This window comes from Erinaceus europaeus, chromosome 4, assembly GCF_950295315.1.
Source record: "Erinaceus europaeus chromosome 4, mEriEur2.1, whole genome shotgun sequence".
NCBI classification, from domain to species: domain Eukaryota; kingdom Metazoa; phylum Chordata; class Mammalia; order Eulipotyphla; family Erinaceidae; genus Erinaceus; species Erinaceus europaeus.
This window is the reverse complement of record NC_080165.1, coordinates 62,905,694-62,915,292: the sequence shown is the minus strand read 5'-3', so window position 1 is coordinate 62,915,292 and position 9,599 is coordinate 62,905,694.

The window sequence follows — 9,599 nt, the reverse complement described above, 5'->3', positions numbered from 1 at the left end:
TCCTGGGCTTCTTTTTATTTATTTACTAAATGAGAGAGAAAGAAAGAACCAGAGCAACACTCTGGCATACGCAGTGTCGAGGATCACACTCAGGGCCTCATGCTTGAAGCCAATGCTTTATTCACTGCGCTACTTCCCAGGCCACTGCCTAATAAATTCAGTGCTGGCATTATGACTCCACCAGTCTCAGCAACCACCCCCACTTCTATTTAGTTAGATAGGACCGAGAGAAATTGAGAGGGAAATGGGAGATAGAAAGAGAGACACCCTTGAAAAATTCATGTTAAGTGAAATAAGTCAGAAACAGAAGCATGAATATGGGATGATCTCACTCTCAGGCAGAAGTTGAAAAACAAGATCAGAAAACACACACATACACACATACACACATACACACACACACACACACACACACACACACACACACGTAGAACCTGAAATGGAATTGGCATATCGCACCAAAGTAAAAGACTCTGGGGTGGGTGGGTGGGGAGAATACAGGTCCAAGAAAGATGACAGAGGACCTAGTGGGGGTTGTACTGTTATATGGGAAACTGGGGAATGTTATGCATGTACAAACTATTGTATTTACTGTTGAATGTAAAACATTAATTCCCCAACAAAGAAATTTTAAAAAAAGAAAGAGAGACACCTGAAGACTTTCTTCACCACTTGTGAAGTGCACCACTTTCTTCACCACTTGTGGCACCATTGTGTGTCATTGTCTGGCACCCACCCAGCCCCCACTTTCTGAACCCCTCAGACAGGGTCCTAGAGAGTACAGTGTATGGGGGGAAAGTGTGGTGCAATTGGTTAAATGCATGGATTACCAGGCATAAGGACCCAGGTTCAAGCTCCTGGTCCTCACCTGCAGGGGATAAAGCTTCACAAGTGGTGTAACAGTGCTACAGGTGTCTCTCTCTGTCTCTGTCCCTCTCTATCCCTTTCTATCATCCCTCCCTCTCAACTTCTCTCTGTTCTATCGAATAAAATAAAGTTTAAAAAATAAGAAAGAGTAATTAAAAAGAGAGAGTACAGTGCATGGCAGAAGCCAGGTGACAGTCTGTTCATGGATGGTGAATGGGCATTTTTCAATGCCCCTCAACCCTTGTTAAATGACTTACTTTATTGAGACTTTATTGCATGCCAGGACTTGGAGGCCCACAGGGACACTGGTACTCACTGCCCTTAAAGCAAGACCAGGGGTTGAGTGGAACCACATGAGTCAGGGTCATAGGCTACCAGGCCTCCAGATGGAGTGATTAACCTGGGGTGGGAGAGGTGAGGACCAGGGCTACTGAGGAAAGGTTTGTCTGAGCTGGTCTTTGAAAGGCAAATTAGGATAATAGAGCTTCCACCCCAGTAATCACAGGATTGGGTAGAAAATCAGATAAGATGAAGGACGGGGAAGTATATGATTCAAAAAAAAAAAAAAAAACCCTGACAATTTTAAGCACCTGCTTCTTTTCCACAGGTGAAGAAACTGAGGCACAGAAAAAAAAAAAGGTGTTTACAGAAGAATAGCTCATGATTTAAAGGAAAACACAAGACTTTTTCTTTTTTTTTTAACTTTTAATTTATTTTATTTTATTTTTAGATAGAACCAGAAAGAGTTAAAGAGATTCAGCACTGAAACTTCCTTCAGTGCAGTGGGATCATACTTGAAGCTATACAAGGTCTGGGTTCAAGCCTTGTATTTTCAGGCTGGTGAAATAGCTCACATGGTGTGCTGCTTTGCCGTTTTCATGACCGGGGTTCAAGCCTGGTCCCCACTGCATTGAAGGAAGCTTCAGCAATGTGCTCTCTCTCTCTCTCTCTCTCTCTATATATATATATATATATATATATATATATACCCCTCCTCTATGACGATCTAACTCTAAATTTAAAAAAAGTAAAATAAAAAAATTAAAAAGTGAAATAAAGATTTCTTTGTTTATTCATTTATTCAGAGAAAGAAAAAGAGTCACATCCAGAGCACCACTTAACTCTGGTTTATGCTAGTGCTGGGGATGAACTGGGGACCTTTGGAGTCTCAGGCATACAAGTTGATGCTCTAACATATTGTGCTATCTCCCCAGCCCTATGAAACTATGTAACCCTGGAAACAGTTCTGTGGCTATTACCTTCAAGGACACCATGGGAACCCCCATTTGGAGTCACCTAGTAAGGTCAGGATAGTTAGCTGCTGGACTCCCATTGTAGGGGTCCCTCTGTGGTATGCCAGACTGAGAGTCTTTTAAAAAAATATTCATTTATTTATTTTCCCTTTTGTTACCCTTGTTGTTTAACATTGTTGTGGTTATTGATGTCGTTGTCGTTGGATAGGACGGAGAGAAATGGAGAGAGGAGGGGAAAACAGAGAGGGGGAAAGAAAGATAGACACCTGCAGACCTGCTTCACCACCTGTGAAGTGACTCCACTGCAGGTGGGGAGCCGGGGGCTTGAACCAGGATGCTTACACCTGTACTTGCGCTTTGCGCCACGTGCGCTTAACCTGCTGCGCCACTGTCCAACTCCCAACAGTGAGGGTCTTAACAAGAATATGTATGTGTGTATTTCTCTGGAATATGGATACACCTTCTTGTCAGGTCAGGTTCAGGTCAGCTGCTGAACTCAAAGTAGACATGGGAAAGGATCACTGAGGATCACTGCCTTTTGCGAAAGCAAATAGGCAGAGGCAGGATCGACAGCTGATAGTTTTGACCAGCCTGTCAAGGAGCTCTGGAGCAATGATTGCACATTAGAGGAGCACGAGTGGATGTGGGTCAAGTGACTAAGATCCTGGGGCCTCAGAACCTCATAGCCAGAATCAGGAACATAATATAAGCCAGAGGACCTGGAGAACAAGATGGAAGGTGGTTGCTGGGAAATTGTGCAGATGCAGTCACATCTGCCATGTTGTCCCCTAGGGCTATTGCTACTTCCCGTAAGAGTTATTATCCTACCCTGGAGTGCTTTGGTTACTCTTCCCCCTTCCCATTCCCGAGAGCTATTCCCATAAAAGCCCTTCTTCTGTCCCTCGCTCTCTTGCCTATTTTTCACATCGATGAATGGAAGGGTGCGGTGTGTAGCATGAGTTGGCCATTTTGGCTAGCTCCATGTGGCCCGAACTGCTGCGCTGTCATCCAATTCTGAGGTGCCCGTGCAAATAAAGAATTGTGTTCCCTCTCTGCTCCGGATCTCCTCTCTCTCTCTCCTCCTTGTCGCAGCCCAACAGGTGGTGTGTTTGTTTTGTTTGTGTCACTTTGTTTTGTTTTGCCCTCAAGTTTATTGCTGAGACTCTGTGTTTATGTGATGAATACACTCTCCCTGGCAGCCATTTCCCCCCTTTTTTTTCCTTTCTTTTTAATATTTTATTTATTGGACAGAGATAAATAGAAATGGGGGGAGCAACCTGGTGTGCCATTGCTGGGCCCCAGATAGTGATGTTTTTGCACAAACATTGAAAGCACTATTTCCGGTATCCTTAGCATCTCACTGAGTACTAATAGAGCCAGTAGCTTACCACATTCCCTGCAACCAGGCAGCAAATCCTTTCCCAAAGGGAAAGGCATATCTCTGGGTCCACCACATTCTGCCATTCACAGAGTTTTTCCTGGGTGCCTTCTGGATGCCAGGTTTTAAAGATGAGAACTCAGCAGATAGCCTGCTAGCCCATCACCTCTCCCTGCACATTGTGGACTCATCATCTGGTCAGGGGTCAGAGTGACTACCTGTAGTGTTAGAGCAGACCCCAAGCTCTGCCTGTATTCACACGGCACTCGTGAAAAATCAAGGTGACATTTTCAGGGTAGAGAAAAATATTCAGAGAAGTCACAGCCTCTGAAAGAAAATGGGAGTAGCCAGAGGGAGGAATGGGCTATAGGGTGGGCATTTTGAGAGCCAGCCAAACAGCACAACCCAGCCTAAGAAAGTCAGGGTGACCGAGCTGCTGTGGCTGATGGAACATTCTCCTGTAAGAATGAGCAGGGAGGAGGTCACAGAGAGGAGGGCTCAGGCAGTCCTGACCTGGCAGCTGGGCTCAGGGCCAGGAAGGGGAAATTTCTACTTTCTTGTGAACCAGGGAGTGGAAAGAGGATCCTCAAGAGAGTTGAAAGACTAAGAGACCACATGGGATAAGTTCTACAGTTGGGAAGGAATAAAAACTGTCTCTGCCTCCTTTTGTCAATAGTCTCTAACCTTTCTTCTTCCCATTTCCCAGTCCTGTGAAGCTGGTCTCTTTACTACAAAACATATCAACATTTTGTCTGAGTCAGGGGAGAACAGCTGGTAAGTGCATTAAGATAGGCCACCTGTCATTTCTGTGGGTCATCAGGGACTTCAAGCCACACGCAAACAAACTGGGTGCATTAGAATAAGAAGAAGTGACAGTCACATTTGTATAGCCTTTGTATAATGTCCTTAGGACCCCACCCACCCCATGAGCCCTTTGCCCCAAGTTAGAAACTTGGTCTTTCTACTAGATCTCTCTCCTTCACCTCACTCCCACCCCACCCATTAGATCCTAAGGTTCGTCTACCTGCATGAGGACTCCATGAACCCTGCTCTTTGTCCCAACATCTCTGGATCACCTGTCTCCCAGTGTCAACAATCTCTAGCCTAACTGCTACTCATTTCCTGGTCCTAGAGGAAGAACTGAGTTCCACTGTAGGGAGATGGTTCATCCTGTAGAGCACATACCATTCTTTCTTTCTTTCTCTCTTTCTTTCTTTTTTTTCTTCTTTCTTTCTTTCTTTCTTCCTTCCTTTATTTCTTTCTTCTTTCCTTTCTTTTTCTTTATTAGATTTTTAATTTATTTTTATTTATATTTATAAAAAGGAAACACTGACAAAAACATAGGATAAGAGGGGTACAACTCCACACAATTCCCACCACCAGAGCTCCGTATCCCCTCCCCTTCCCTGAGAGCTTTCCTACTTTTCTTTTGTTGTTGTTTTGTTTTGTTTTGAATATTTACTTATTTATTCCCTTTTTGTTGCCTTGTTGTTTTATTGTTGTAGTTATTATTGTTGTTGTTACTGATGTCGTTGTTGTTGGATAGGACAGAGAAATGGAGAGAGGAGGGGAAGACAGAGAGGGGGAGAGAAAGATAGACATCTGTGGTCTGGGAGGTGGCGCAGTGGATAATGCATTGGATTCTCAAGCATGAGGTCCTGAGTTCAGTCCCTGGCAGCACATGTACCAGAGTGATGTCTGGTTCTTTCTCTCTCCTTTCTCACTAATAAATACATAAAAAATATATTTTTTTTTTTAAAAAAAAAAAAAGAAAGATAGATAGACACCTGCAGACTTGCTTCACCGCTTGTGGTGCGACTTCCCTACAGGCGGGGAGTTCGGGGCTAGAACCATGATCCTTGCGCGGGTCCTTGTGCTTTGTGCCATGGGCACTTAACCCGCTGCGCTACCGCCCGACTCCCTGCTTTCCTATTCTTTATCCCTCTGGAAGTATGGACCCAGGATCATTATAGGGCGCAGAAGATTAAAGGTCTGGCTTCTGTAATTGCTTCCTGATGAACATGGGCATTGGCAGGTCAATCCATACTCCCAGCCTGTCTCTCTCTTTCCCTAGTGGGGGAGTGTTCTGGGGAAGAAGAGCTCCCGGACACATTGGTGGGGTCATCTGTCCAGAGAAGTCTGGTTGGCATCATGTTAGCATCTGGAACCTGGTGGCTGAAAAAAGAGTTAACATATAGAACCAAACAAAATGCTGACTAATCATGAACCTAAAGGCTGGAATAGTTTATATGAAGATTTGGGGGTCTTCGTTTTGTAGATAGTAGTTCTATTTTAGTTATATTCCAAGAGCCCATGACTATATCAGTTTTTTCTTTTCTTTTTTTTTTTTAAGATTTCATTTACTTGTTAATGAGAAACATAGGAGGAGAGAGAAAGAACCAGGCATCACCCTGATACATGTGCTGTCTGGAATTGAACTCAGGACCTCATACTTGAAAGTCCGATGCATTCTCTACTGCACCATGTCCTGGACCACTCTTCTTCTTCTTCCTTTTTTTTTTCCCCCTGATCCTGAAATCTGATAAGCAGGTGGATCCAAGTTATTGTCTGGGGAGATGATATCATGGCTGGAAAAAGGACCAGAAAGCTAGATCAGGGAAGAGAGTAGCTCCCTAATATGGGAAAGGGGTATAAATATTGTTGACTGTAAACCCCATTGATTTGATGTGATCTGGGGCCCATATTCAGCTTAGGAGCCTATGTGACCTCTGCATCCCTGTAGATCTGAGCTCACATTCTGTGGTCATGAGTAGGAACATCCCAAGCTGCCCCAATATCAGGACCCATCTTCCTCAGGTGTAGCATACAGTGTGTTGTCCCTTTGGAGGATGGAACATTCTCTACTGTTGTTGATCCATGTTGGGAGCAAGGTCCTATGTGGGCCCTCAAAGGGGTCTATTTTGTTGTTCCTGATAGAGATGACCAGTAACAGTGTAGAGAGGGATTTATTTGAGGTCTAGGCCCATCATGTCTATTTGGGAATCTCAGGACTCCCTGAATAGGGCCCCAGATGATGGGGTGGTCTGATAGTGACTAAAGAGTCATCATTAAAGTATGCCAGTCTTTTGCCATTATTCAGCTTTTGCAGTCCTTACTTTGATAAGGTTAGCTTTGGAGTGACCAAGGGAAGTGTAATAAGAAGTAGGTGAGGAGAGTATCTAAGTAGAAACTATTTCATTAAGAACTTTATGGTATCTTTTTTGGACTTTCTACTTGTTTTATTCATTTATTGACTCTGCAGACTATTGTGCACTTTTGCTTTGTGTACATATGCCCTATCTCATAAGACCTGTTCTATATCTAGGTTTGGGGGCTTTGGTAGGAAGTGAACCACCTGAAATGGAATTAGAGAATCCTATGAAAGGAAAACTCTCACCTGAGTAATGATACTGAAGAGTTGACATTACACACCTGACATCTCTAGACACAGTTTGAGGTGGTACTCCTTGCATTGATTAGGTTGGGGTCAGCAGATGCAATATCATTTGATATGAATTGAGAGAAGCATGCAGGAAAGTGAGCCCCACCCTAGAGGTTCCAGGACTGGGGGAGATAAGGGCTTTGTGGAGGAAGCGGGAGGTTCTTGCTGTCTTAGGGTTTAAGAAGGCAATAGATAGCTATTGCTGTAATCAAATTATTTGGCAGTTGGGTGAATTTTGAAAACCCCTTTGTGAGTATTTGCTGCATTATACACAACATCACCATAATTTATAACCTTTGACATTATTTATATATAGCTGTGTCTTATAGAGTACTGCCACCAGTTGCTTCTGCTCTCCCTGGTCTAAGCTTTAAAGAGAGTCAACACTTCAAACACTCAGCCTATGGTCTGTGCATTAAAAATTTTGAGACATTCAGTCAATTTTTCTCCTCATACTAATTAGTGATTTATATAAGTATAAGTCAATAGGAGTATACATAAACACCATTACCACCACCAAAAGACTGTGTCCCATCCCACCCCTGAGATTTTGAACAACTATATGCCACCAAGCTAGAGAACCTGGAAGAAATGGATGATTTCCTAGATACCTACCAACTTCCAAAACTAAGTAAAGAGGAAGTAGATAACATGAACAGGCCCATCACAGCTAATGAAATTGAAACAGCTATCAAAAATCTCCCCATGTGGGGTCAAAGGAACCCTCCTGCACTGCTGGTGGGAATGTCAATTGGTCCAACCTCTGTGGAGAACAGTCTGGAGAACTCTCCGAAGGCTAGAAATGGACCTACCCTATGACCCTGCAATTCCCCTCCTGGGGATAGATCCTAAGGAACCCAACACATCCATCCAAAAAGATCTGTGTACACATATGTTCTTGGCAGCACAATTTGTAATAGCCAAAACCTGGAAGCAACCCAGGTGTCCAACAGCAGATGAGTGGCTGAGCAAGTTGTGGTATATATACACAATGGAATACTACTCAGCTGTAAAAAATGGTGACTTCACCATTTTCAGCCGATCTTGGATGGACCTTGAAAAAATCATGTTGAGTGAAATAAGTCAGAAACAGAAAGATGAATATGGGATGATCTCACACTCAGGCCGAAGTTGAAAAACAAGATTAGAAAAGAAAACACAAGTCGAACCTGAAATGGAATTGGAGTATTACACCAAAGTAAAAGACTCTGGGGTGGGTGGGTGGGTGGTTGGGGAGAATACAGGTCCATGAAGGATGATGAATGACATAGTGGGGGTTGTATTGTTAAATGGGAATCTGGGGAATGTTATGCATGTACAAACTATTGTATTTACTGTTGAATGTAAAACATTAATTCCCCAATAAAGAAATAAATTATTTATTAAAAAAATCTCCCCAAAAATAAAAGTCCTGGACCAGATGGTTTTACAAATGAATTCTACAAAACCTTCAAAGAAGAACTAATACCTCTACTTTTAAAAGTCTTCCAGAAGATTGAAGACACTGGAATACTCCCTGCCAGCTTCTATGAAGCCAACATCACTCTGATACCAAAAGCAGACAGGGACACAACCAAAAAAGAAAACTACAGACCAATATCTCTGATGAACAGATGCGAAAATATTGAACAAAATTCTAGCCAACCAGATACAGCAGTATATTAAAAAGATTGTTCATCATGACCAAGTGGGGTTTATCCCAGGCATGCAAGGTTGGTTTAATATACATAAATCAATCAATGTGATCCACCACATCAACAAAAGCAAGACCAAAAACCACATGGTCATATCAATAGATGCAGAGAAAGCCTTTGACAAAATACAACATCCCTTTATGATCAAAACACTACAAAAAATGGGAATAGATGGAAAATTCCTGAAGATAGTGGAGTCTATATATATAGCAAACCTACAGCCAACATCATACTCAATGGTGAACAACTGGAAGCATTTCCACTCAGATCAGGTACTAGACAGGGATGCCCACTATCACCATTACTATTCAACATAGTGCTGGAAGTTCTTGCCATAGCAATCAGGCAGGAGCAAGGCATACAGATTGGAAGAGAAGAAGTCAAACTCTCCTTATTTGCAGATAACATGATAGTATACATGGAAAAACCTAAGGAATCCAGCAAGAAGCTTTTGGAAATCATTAGGCAATACAGTAAGGCGTCAGGCTATAAAAGTAACATTCAAAAGTCAGTGGCATTCCTCTATGCAAACACTAAGTTAGAAGAAATTGAAATCCAGAAATCAATTCCTTTTACTATAGCAACAAAAACAATAAAATACCTAAGAGTAAATCTAACCAAAGAAGTGAAAGATTTGTATACTGAAAATTATGAGTCACTACTCAAAGAAATTGAAAAAGACACAAAGAAGTGGAAAGATATTCCACGTTCATGGGTTAGAAGAATTAACATCATCAAAATGAATATATTACCCAGAGCCATCTACAAATTTAATGCTATCCCCATCAACATCCCAAGCACAATTTTTAGGAGAATAGAAAAAATGCTACAAATGTTTATCTGGAACCAGAAAAGACCTAGAATTGCCAAAAAAAATTTTTGAGAAAAAAGAACAGAACCAGAGGCATCACACTCCCAGATTTCAAACTGTATTATAGGGCCATTGTTATCAAAACTGCTTGGTA